Genomic DNA, 12022 nt, shown 5'->3' with positions numbered 1-12022 from the left:
TCAAAATCAGGCTCTTGTCTCTTAGATATCGCTATCCCAAAATTGAATAGTAGAAATGACAAAAAAAATCCTCAAAAATAAGTTTGTAAGATTTTAGAAATTGGGGTTTGATTCATTTGAAATTGGGCACTCGATTAGGTTTAGTTGTCTGATCCATACTAAAAAAGAAAGCAATTGATTTAATTGAAATCAAGCACCCAATTAGGTTTGGTTGTTTGATCCATATTCAAAAATTGAGCACCCAATTTTTTAATACAGATTGGGCTACCAAACCTAATTGGGTACCCAACTCTTAAAAATTGGGTGTCCAATTTTGAAGATGTCTCAATTTGCTAAATAGACTTCCACAAAATTGAGACTCATCTTCTTGCTATTACCCTTAATTGCAAGATCATGTCCAAATTTGAAGCTATCAAAGTTTGAATTGTTAATTAAAGTTTTAAATATCAATTTTGAAGCCATTAGTGTTCCCAAAATCATCCAAAGTTGTTCATAAAGGGCATAGTAAGCTATAGATTGAGGTAGTATGTTAGCATCCCTCATAGTATTCACAACATAGTTTAACCATCTCCAATGGATTATATAAGTCTAGTGGATGTATTTGGTATTGATAGGTTGATCTTTTGGTTCAATGCCAACTATGGTTGTACAAGTGGGATCAAATATTAGCCATATATTTGAATCTCTTTATCGATTGACATCTTTCTGTAATGTGTTATGCCAAGGGGATTGTTGGCAATGCATCAACATCCCTTGCAGGACTCACGAAATGTTTTAACTACCTTTTGTGGATTCTATTCAAGTAGATAGTGATTGTATCAAGTATTGACAAGTTGATAATTTGGTGTAATGAAAATAACACTTGTAATAGATAAAACATATAAGAGAATTTCTATAATCGTATACCTAGTTCAAAAGTTATGGTCTCCAAAAGATGAGAATTTTAAGAAAAAAAATATTTAAAAAAATGGGCACCTAAAAAAATTGTAAACGGGAGATGCACACATGTTGATGCATATTGTAACACATTATAGGTAATCTTGAATTGGAGCTAAGATAAACTCAATATTTTGGTGATTGTAGCCCATGGCTTTGTTATACTGTTTGACAATTTCATGTATTGGATCACCTATATATTATGTCCATGTGATAGAGGTTGTGTGTAATATATTATAGCTATTGAAATACCCAAAAATATTTAGTTGGTGGAATGTCTATGAGAAGATTTCTCAACAAGCATATTGTATTCTTTTGTTGATTTTTGAATGCATATTGGGTGACTTTAGGAATGTGGAGTTCTTCTCTTGAAAGTGTACACATTAAACCATTGTGTTGACAAACTTATGAGCTTTGTACTATGGACCAATGAAACCTCCAAGAAAGCAAAGAGAAGCATCACAAGAAGCTATTTTACTAGTTAGTAAAACTTTACATTTGTGAGAATAAGATATACAAGTGTACAAAGAACATAGTGGTATGGTTTTTAATATTTACATTAAAATTAAGTTTGTATTTAATTTGTATAGTGAGGACAAATTAAATTTTTTTCACTTTGTCATTTCCTCCATCTATATTAAGTTTACTTTCTTAAACTTTAGAATCAAATTTAAAATTAAGATGCTACATTTCATTTGGATTGATCTATTATACAAAATAATTATAAAACAATTAATCTAACTCATATATAGTAGCAAAAAAATCATTTTGTAGAGACATTGGTCATGTTAGAAATGTGTTAAGATAGCAATAATAGATCAAACTAGGCTTTATAAATATTTAAATTTATGATGAAACATTTTACACTATTTTGTATATATCAAAATGATTCAAAAAATATAATTATGGAAAATATTATAAAAAGTATATAATAAGTTAGCTTATTTTTAAAATAAAAATACATATTTTTAACACATTAAAATATTTTAATTATTATGTAACCATTCATGGATTTTATTTTTTAATTAAAAAAAGTAAAACATTATTAAACTTATAAATCTATATGCAAGAATTATTTATAAATAGATATATTGAAAAATAAACTAAAACTATTAAAGAAATTCTAAATCTTTGGTACCCTATTTAAAAATGTAAGTCTCATCTTTATACAATTTTAGTTTATTTTGAAATTTTAAATTATAATAAATTTTCATTAGTGGATTGGTTTGAATGAATAGAAAAGAAATAAAATTAGTGTGAAATTGTAAACATAATAAAATTATGGTTTACTATATAAAATGAAGAAAATAATGCACTTCCTTCCCAAAAAGGGCTATTATCGTCTAAAATGTCCTAACCAATGAAATCTTAGAAAATTATTTTTTAAAATATATTTTGTTAAATAATTGGCAACTTTAATTTTAGTTTAAAAAAATCGTTAGAAATACATATTAAAAACTTTATTTAATTGGTTCAAATATTTGTTATTAATAGCTTGTTAAGTTTCAACCGATGCCTATAGTCCTTAGCCATAGAAACTAATAATGTAAAACTGCATAGAACTAATATTAAACAAGAGCTCTAAAAGAGCTAAAGTCCTTGCCTTTTGCAAGAAAGAGAAGATTGGTTCTATTTTTTCTGGGTAGTGATTAAAGCTAGAGACTTCTATAGGCAGAGCTCAAAGTCAATGGATAACTGGCTGACAAAATTCCTTTTACAAACTTTGAATTAAAAATAAAATTAGAAAGTTATTGCAAAAATATTTTAAAATTATTTATTAAATCATCAAAATAGTCATCAAAATATTGAATCTAGTCAGTTGGGTAGATGCTTTTGAGCTCAAAAGACATCCCTTACATAGCAATAAGATTGGTATATCTTAGAAGACAAATTGCCAAATTCAAGGATGAGTATAGGTTTTCCATTATAGGCTTTATGGTAACCTATTAGTTCACAAAGTCAAAAAAAATTATAACAATTATGGAAAGTATAACAAAAAAATAGATTTATTGGTAAAAAATGAAAATTACATTACATCTAGAATTTAGTTTTAATATCTACAATTCAATTTTAAGTTTATTCTAAGATAAAGTGTAGATACATATTATATTTTATATATGATTTATTTGAAAAATAATAAAATAAAAAGAAATAATTCTTTCATTTTACAATTATAACCACATTTATTTAATTCATTAAATTTTACTAATACTTACATTAGTTTAGACTTTTTTAAAAATATACTAATAATATATTTAACATTAGCTTGAACATTGTGGCTTTGTAAGTAATTATTTTTTCTTTTGTTGTTTGAGCTCTTCTTATTGTAAATATAGAACTTTGCATACAATCAAATGAAGATGCTTAGTTTTTACAATATAAATATATTAGATAAAATTATCTAAATCTATTTAAACAAGGGATCTACAAGAGTTAGAATCCCTGTCTTTTGGTGAAAAAATAGATGTTTGTTTTAGTGATTGATTTGTCAAATTTTGTATTAAAATTTTAAGATAGACAATAATAAAATAATTGTATATACTTATTTCAATATATATTCATAGTTGATGTTTCAAAAAAAAGATATCAGAATACACCAATTTGTCCCTCAAAATATCACATGTAACAATTAGTCTAAAAATTTGAAGGCAAAAGAAAGATTAATCAGATAGCAGAAAGAAATTATGAAATTTACTACAAGATGGGCCAAACACTAGAATATTCACCATGAAAACAAAGCATTATCTTTAAAAAATATTTCCTTTAAAAAGAGATGTCAAAGAATATGTACCTAGCTAAGGAGGAGAATAGATACGTGGTCAAGGAGGAGCTTCACATTGAATGGTAGCACAAACTAAAAGTTAGTAACTACAAATATAAAAAAATGCCCAGAACATAGAAAATTACAGAAAGAAGAAGAATGAAGATGTCTGGAGTCTTCCATACAATGAGAAAAACTATGTACTATTTATTTCATAATGAGAGTAGACATCCTCTCCTAAAGTATAATGTTGAACACCATTTTTATTCAAGGAGTACATAACACACCACTCTAACTTGGGGTTTTCATTACTTAAAGAATATGAACTCTGTATAACTCTATTTTGATGCATTCTTGAGAATGGAATCCCTACAATAAATACAAACCCTTTATAAAAATATATAAGGCAGTTGCAATATAATGCAAATCCAATATTGATGTGATATGAACAAAAAAAACCCAAATAATATAAAAGACAAGAAAGCCATAAGGCAAAATGAGCCATAGAATATAATGGAGAAACACAACTACATTGGTTTTACTTATCTCCAACCCAACCCAAAAAGACACCAAAGCTTTGAGTATTTCAGAAAGCAAGTATGAAATATAAAACAAATGCAATATAATGGCTTAGTACTTGACTTAGTTTTAATAGTTTTTAGTATAAATCTAATGTTAAAATAATAAATTTATCACATTATATAAAATATTTTAATCAATGCAAATCTTATATAGTTAAATTCTATTCATATATATCATATATACTATTATAAATAAATTATTATATAAAAATAAAAATATTTTAATAATAGTATTATATATAGTGTTTCTTAAAATATTATACAATATAAGTGTAGATAATATTTTTAAAAATATTTTAGTTGAATGAAAAAAATTAATTCTTAAAAATAAAATATTGAAAGTATAAACATCTAAACTAACTTACTCACAAATAAAAATATTTAACTTCAATCTTGCGCATATAAGACTCAAAATGATTCACCCAATTAAATCATCAAAAAAATATTTAATATAAATTATGTAGTTAAAAAACTTGCATCTAACTATATGCATTTTATAATTAAATTTGAAAATGCTAAATTTAAACTTGTAAAAACAATAAGTTTTAATCACAAGTTAGGTATAAAATGTAATGCACAATAAAATGCATATATGATGGAAGTTTAATGAATATAATGCAACCACTAAGGCCAAATTAAATGTCGGTCCTTTATTTAAGCCACTTTCCTTTCACATAGCAATAAAAGAATTTCAATGGATTTTTTAAAATGTTTAAACCACTAGCAAAAATAGTAGTAACCAATTTTTAAAAAGGCATTTAAGTGTGAAAAATATGTATTTTAATAATATTATTAAGAGACATTTAAGATTTGATAATGTTTTCTGATTTTTGAAAAAAGTAATAATACTATAAACAGGGCAAAAACTATAGTCTCCTACCTATAAGGTTTTTGACTAAAAATTTAGTACTTTGTTGTACTGATTAGAATAATAACAATAACAATAAGGAAATATGTTTGATTAAGATATAAAAGTCTGATATTATTACTCTCTATATATTATTGTCAAATCAACGATAAAAATAGATAGGAAATAAAATAAACCGCCAAATGCATATTTTAGAAAAACATACAAAGTATCATAAAATTAATAAAAATAATTATAGTCATATGTTTTGCCACAATGAATTGCATTGAAAAACAACTAAAGTTTGATACCAGATGTGCGTCCTGGCTTTATTGCTTGTCATAATATTTGTACCAAAGCCAACTGTCATGAAACCACTTTCTCAAAGAATTTGGTAAAGGTCTCCCACTTGCATTGCAATGTATTTGTGTACTCCCCAAATTGGTTGGACTGATATGTAGTAGCATAAATGGGCAAGGATCAATCCCCACAAATGTACACACTAAATTTGGAGACGATAATGCTCTATTTCTCTTTAATGTTTCTAGAGATTGCAGAGATTTCTAAATAGGGTTCTCATACTATCATTTGGGTTTGATTCCCAAAAAAATTCCTAATTTTTCTGTCAAAGAGAATTTTGGACATTTTTAGGGGTTTTGTGGTCACTGTGGCATAGTTGTAGATTACTTCATTGGGTTGCTCAAGTTTAGTCGCCATTGTAATTTCTTTAGATTTCTATGTCATTGAACAATTCGATCGAAGAAAATAGGCGTAGCCGCCATGAAGAGATGGAAGAGAAAAGTGTTTTGAAGAGATGTAATTTGATAGTTTATGGATGTAATAAAAAGGATAAGAAATGCTAAGAGAACTCTTAACTGGTTGGTGAGCAGATAGAAATGAGTTGTGCATGTATCTTTAGGGAGGAACCAAAGTTAAGAGGGGCCTTAATTTGTTAATGAATCATTGAGGGAGGGTTCTGTATGTTTGTCTCTCACATTTATAGCAAGAAGTTTTTGATAGACACGTTCAATCATCAAAGCTTCAAGATCCAATATAAGATCTATTCAAACCAATGAATGATATCAGGTAGAGACATCAATTTATGGAGAAAACAACTCAAAAGACTTCTACTTATAGCTATATTCTAAAAAGTTGGTCCTTGCCCCTTTCTTCTCTAGAAGATTCATTTGATGTGGAGGAATTATACAATTGGGAATTTTATTTGACAGAAAGAAAGCTGGGTATGCCTTTTGTATTTTTAAGTTTCCATTTCTACTGTTCACTTTACAATCTACATTTGAATGTTGGCTTCTACATTCTATTGATATAGATATTTCATATTTGTACATGTGTACTACTTAGGAATCAGGATACCTTATGCAATACAGACATTTTATTGCTCCTGCAAATATGTGCAGATGTTTTTTTTCAAACATCCTAAAATGACCAAAACCAGATTTATTAGTGTTTACGAGAATACTAGATATACCAGCACTCTACAATTCTTTAGGATAAACAACACCCAATACAAACATGTGTCCGGATGATTGAATTGGAAAAAAATTACTAAGAAAATTCTAGAAGTCCCTTAATGTCTGGAAACTAGGAGAAGTTTCCAGAAACTTTTTTTTGGGGATTTTTGGTTCAAAAAATTAATAATAACCCTACCAAAATTCACAGAAGCCACTGAAAAAAAAGAATTTAATGATTAAAAATTAATTTTAAAATAAAATTGCTTTTCAACTTTATAAATTTACTAAGTCTATGTAGAAAAATTAATTGGATGTAGCCACCGAAAACATTGGTTCATGCCTGTATAGGTAGGGACTAAAAATTTCATGCTTAAATGAATTTAAGTAAATGTGCAAAATAAAAAAATGTACCAATACTATGCATGATCTTTATGTTTAATTTTGTTAAGTTTTTTTTCTTACTATTGTAAAGATCTAAGAAGCTTTTTACATAAACCTCCTCTCATCGTTAGTTTAGGAGATTATTCTCCTACCTTGATATTCTTGCATGCTTATCACACCTAATTTTGAGGACTCATTTTTTATTCTCTATACATTAGTTTGTAAGTTACACTTAAACATTTTTAGAGTAAAAGGTACTTTAATAAATATCTATTTAATTATTTAGGTCCCTTTTAAAGTATCATACTTAGCTTAGGTTATGGAATTATTTTTCTCAATTTATAGGATTAGAACCACATGTTATGATCTAATTTAAGCTTCCCATGTAGTTTCACTTTATTTTAAAAAATATTTGACAATCATAAATCATTTTTTATCATAGTACTAAACATTATTTTGGTATAGCTAAAGCTTGGACCTTTATAATGATCTCAATTTTATTTTCATTATTTTCGTAATAAAGTTTTGGTTAAAAGTACATTTTAAGAATTCTAAGATGTAAAAATCAACTGAAACATGATTAAACTCATTTGACAAATTTTATTAGAAAAAAATATATTATTTAAATTGTAATTATTATTAATTTATATATACACTAATTGTTTTATAAAAAGAATAATCTTATTATAAGTTTCCAAAGCTTTTATATATCTATATTCCATTGCGTGATATCATATAACAAAAACCAATTTCCATGAATGTGGGACCTTTAGGCATTCCTAGATAAGAGCCAATGGTGCTAGCAAGATGGCAAGATTTTGACACACAATTCTTGCCTACCTTCCTCAACTTAAGCGTCCCCACTATATGTAGAAAATAGTAATAATTCTTTTTTAATTCTTTGTTAAACACTTTTTTGGTCTTCATCATTTTTATATAGCTCCCCCACTATAATAAAGTAACAATCTATAAAAAAAACTTTTAAGTCAAAATCTATAAATTGTACTACATCAATCTATTGATTTCACCTAATTACATCATTGAGAAGAATTTGACGCTTTGCATCATTAATCAATTCAAACTAATTTTTTTCTTATTTGGAAAAAGAAGAAGTGTGACTAAAATGTTGAAGAACAACTAGAGGAAGAGATCTAGTAGCTAGTGGGGGTCCAATGATCAACAACATTAAAAAGTCCAAACAATGATAACACATGCACTAATAGCCTTTCGCACATATAGTAATAGTTGATCATTTTAAAGCTTTCTTGGTTGCTGATTGGTCCATTTGGGAAAAAGTACTATAATTTTTGGTGAGCAGCTATTGGGGGTGAACATAAGAGGTTTCAAACTTTTCGACCACTTCATACTTTAGATTTCTACATAGAGCTCCTTAAATATAGAAATGCCTAAAGGTTGACTTTAAGCCCTTCAATCACTTGGAGAAGTTCATCAAACAATCAACAAATTTTGACATATAGATAAAAAGTTCTAGATGAGCTAAATTCACATAGGAAGTGGTAGGTCTCTTCCACTATAATTGAACAAGACAATTATTATAGAGTGAAATCTCCATAATAAGGGTTGGTAAAGGTAAATGTAATAATGATCTCTATGTACAATATATAAAATCAGTAAATGAGATTATGTCACTTTCAAGATTTTTGCCTTCCTTGTTGGTAGTTTCTACTGTGCAACTTATATGCTTAAATAGTCTCAAGTCTTTTACATACAAGTGAAATACATTAAAAAAAAGAAAAAAGTGCACTTCCCTTAGTCTCCTCTTATTTCATTTACATAATCTTATCCTATAATAAGGAATGCCAGATTAAAAGGATGCACTTCAAATCATACATTATTTGTCAAATTTGCATTCTATATGGAATGCATGTTATTTGTACTTCCAATAAGTAATGAGAGCTAGCTAATATTTTGCTACCATGTCTAATCATAGATGTTCATTTATGGATTCCTTATTGCATGCCCAAAATGTCAAGCATTGATATAATTGAATTTGGTTTTATCTGCTCAACTCGAATCATGTCATCCCAAATTGGCAAATAAGGCTAGAGTTATTTGAATTGTTTGGTAGTGTAAATTTATAGCAACACTGATTAATCATTGGAGCATTTATTTCTGCATTGAAGAGTGTTGAAGCATGGCATTCTATTTCCTTAAATTTGGGTTGTTATAAATTAGCCACAGAGAGTTCGGTGAAATTTGGGTTCTTAGATTAAAGAATGACTTTCATAGACAACACAAAATAATAAATATCATCATAATAAAAAAAATTTAATATTAATTTAGTTTAAGGATTTTCTATTTATAAATTTTAACAATATAGAAGAAGAGAACTTGCACATGTTTCAATTTTTTTGCTAATAGAGTAAAGTGCAATATCCTAACTATGAGCATGGTCAGAAGCTCATTTGGCTAAATTCCATTCCCGAGGAATGTAAGTAAAACTCACAGACTCCAGAGAATTAAAAAAGAGAAGAATTTGATTAACAATTGAAACCAATTTCCAACTAACATCCTCAAGTGCCTACCAAATAAGCAAGTTCACAACTACTTGGGAGTTAGACTCACAGATAATCTTGCACCATCCCCTCAAACAACATTTTTACACAACATATAAAATGGCCAAAGCCTCCATGAGATTATTAGTATGACAACCCTTATGCACTGAGAAAATAAATTGAACTTTTGTAGAGCTGGATCGAGCCACACCTCCAATGCTAGCAAGACCTAGATTCTCCTACAAAGAACCATTAATATTGACTTTAAGAATTCCAATAGGAGGAGGAGGAGATCAATGCCCCTCACAATTCACACATCGCTTCCCCTACTGTGTAGGATGTTTCAGCACACTATGATACCATTGACCCACAGTCCCTAGGGTCTCATCCTAAAGATGAAAATTGAGGTGATTATAAATACCAAGATCAATAGTTCCTTGAAGAGAGTGGAAGATCTTCCACCAAAGATGAAAGGCACCAATCTAGACATCTTGAAAGATTTCTTGATTCCTCTAATATGGCAAAGAATAAAAGAGGGCCCAATAATGCACATGTTCCAATTATTGTTCATTAGATTTGTTAATTAAAAGTTCCTTAAAAAAATATTTAGTGGGGGAAGAAAATTAGTGATTAGATCATTGTGCAATTTTATTAGTACTACCAGTTCATGATTATTGAGACATTCATGCATAAAAGTTGGATCAATTGTGCAAAGATTTTGGTTATCAAAGTGAAGTAGTAATAGGGAAATAAGGAATATGCTTGAAACATAACTTTGAATGACCACTTTTTGACACTCGTGGCAATAATATATTCCACAAGATTTATCTTTGATACTCAAACAATACGAAGACAACCAAAAAACATGTCAAACTCTAATGCACCGTTTGCTAGCTTATTGTGTGTGAAGTTAGCTATAATAGCTACTCATGCTTTTATACTAATATCCTTTTCTCCTAATATCCTTAAATGAATGAAATGTATTTACTTATTTTAAAAAGTGACAAATCATGTGATTATGCAACATTTAATTACATTAATAAAATATAAATTAGTGCAGAACTAGGAGTCAACTTATTTTTAGACATTTTTTATATCTTGAAAAAAAAAAAGATGATGTGGCATCATAGTCGATGATGTGCTTGTGAAACCTTAGTTTAATGACATTGTTGTAAAACCTTAGTGTTGTGGTCCCACAACACATGCTCCATTCCTTCCAAGGAATGGGGATCCCTGCTTTTCTCAGACTCCCGAACTCATAGTTCAAGATTTGGGAAAAAGTGTATGAGTCAAAATCATAAAAGATCAAAAAATTCAAAAATCAAAAATTCAAAAAATTTCAAAAAAAAGAAAAGAATAATAATAATAATTTTTGCATCACATAATTAAGGCACAGGGCATGCTGTACACGTGCGCACTTGTGCCAAGGCATGAAGGCGCACTCCGCAGGTGGGCAGGGTTATAAAACCCCTGCCCCCCCCACAAAGTCTTCATTCATTTGCTTTTCATGAAGGGCACTCCAATGAAGGTGAGCGCTTAACATTGTCCCCACGTGGTGCTTCTCACCCGCACACACTTAACACACCACACCCATGTGGTGCTTCATGCCCATGCACTTCTCCTTTAATGTGCTCCACCCATGTGGCACTTCGCGCCTCGCGTGCCGCTCCTTGGGCCGCACTTGCACGTGCTTAACACACTGTACCCATGTGGTGCTTCACACTCACATGCCACTCCTTTGGTCGTGCCCACATGTGCTTAATGCGCTTTGCCTGCGTGTGTCATTTTGTGTGCCTGTGTGCCCATCACATCTAACCTCCTCCGCTATGCACCTCCATTCACTGCAACACACTTTCATTCGCCGCATGCCCTAGCAAAGTGCCACTAAGCGGCCTTGCAAACCCTAGCCGCGCACGCATGCATCCATTTTTTTCACCCCCACTTTTTTTTTAAATGGAAAAGATTTAAAAATAATAATAATAAGGTAAAAATAAAAAAATTTAAAAAATAAAAAAATAAAAAAATAGAGTGAAAATAGATTTTAAAAAATAATTAAAAGTGCCCAAATTGGGTGTTTTATTTTTTTTCTTTATGTTTATTTCCAAGTCTTTATTATTTTGAACTAATAAATATTTTTTTTCCATGTTGTGTAGATCGAAGATTGAAATGGCATCCACGTCTAGAATGGCACCCAAGCTTGTCATATTCAAGTTTCAAGGCATACCCTCGAAGTCAAGATTTCATGATGACCATGCAGAAATTAGGGATACTAATTTAGGGCACACTGATCTAGGAGAATTCCTCAGAATCTATAACAAACCAATTGAGAGATCAACTCTAGGATCTTCAATGATTCAATCCAGGTTGGTAAATGCAACATCGCATCTTGTATCAGTACAATCAATAGAACTAATCACAACATTGGCACAACATTTTGTTTCTGACGAAAGGGTGGTCAAGAGTGTCATTGGAGAGGTTGTGTTGGATCTATGACCCGATAACATTGAGAGGGTCTTCCATCTCCCAAG

The sequence above is a fragment of the Cupressus sempervirens genome, chromosome 10 (assembly GCF_028749045.1).
Source record: "Cupressus sempervirens isolate cs-2001-9-10 chromosome 10, ASM2874904v1, whole genome shotgun sequence".
NCBI classification, from domain to species: domain Eukaryota; kingdom Viridiplantae; phylum Streptophyta; class Pinopsida; order Cupressales; family Cupressaceae; genus Cupressus; species Cupressus sempervirens.
Note: the sequence above shows the minus strand (reverse complement) of the source record.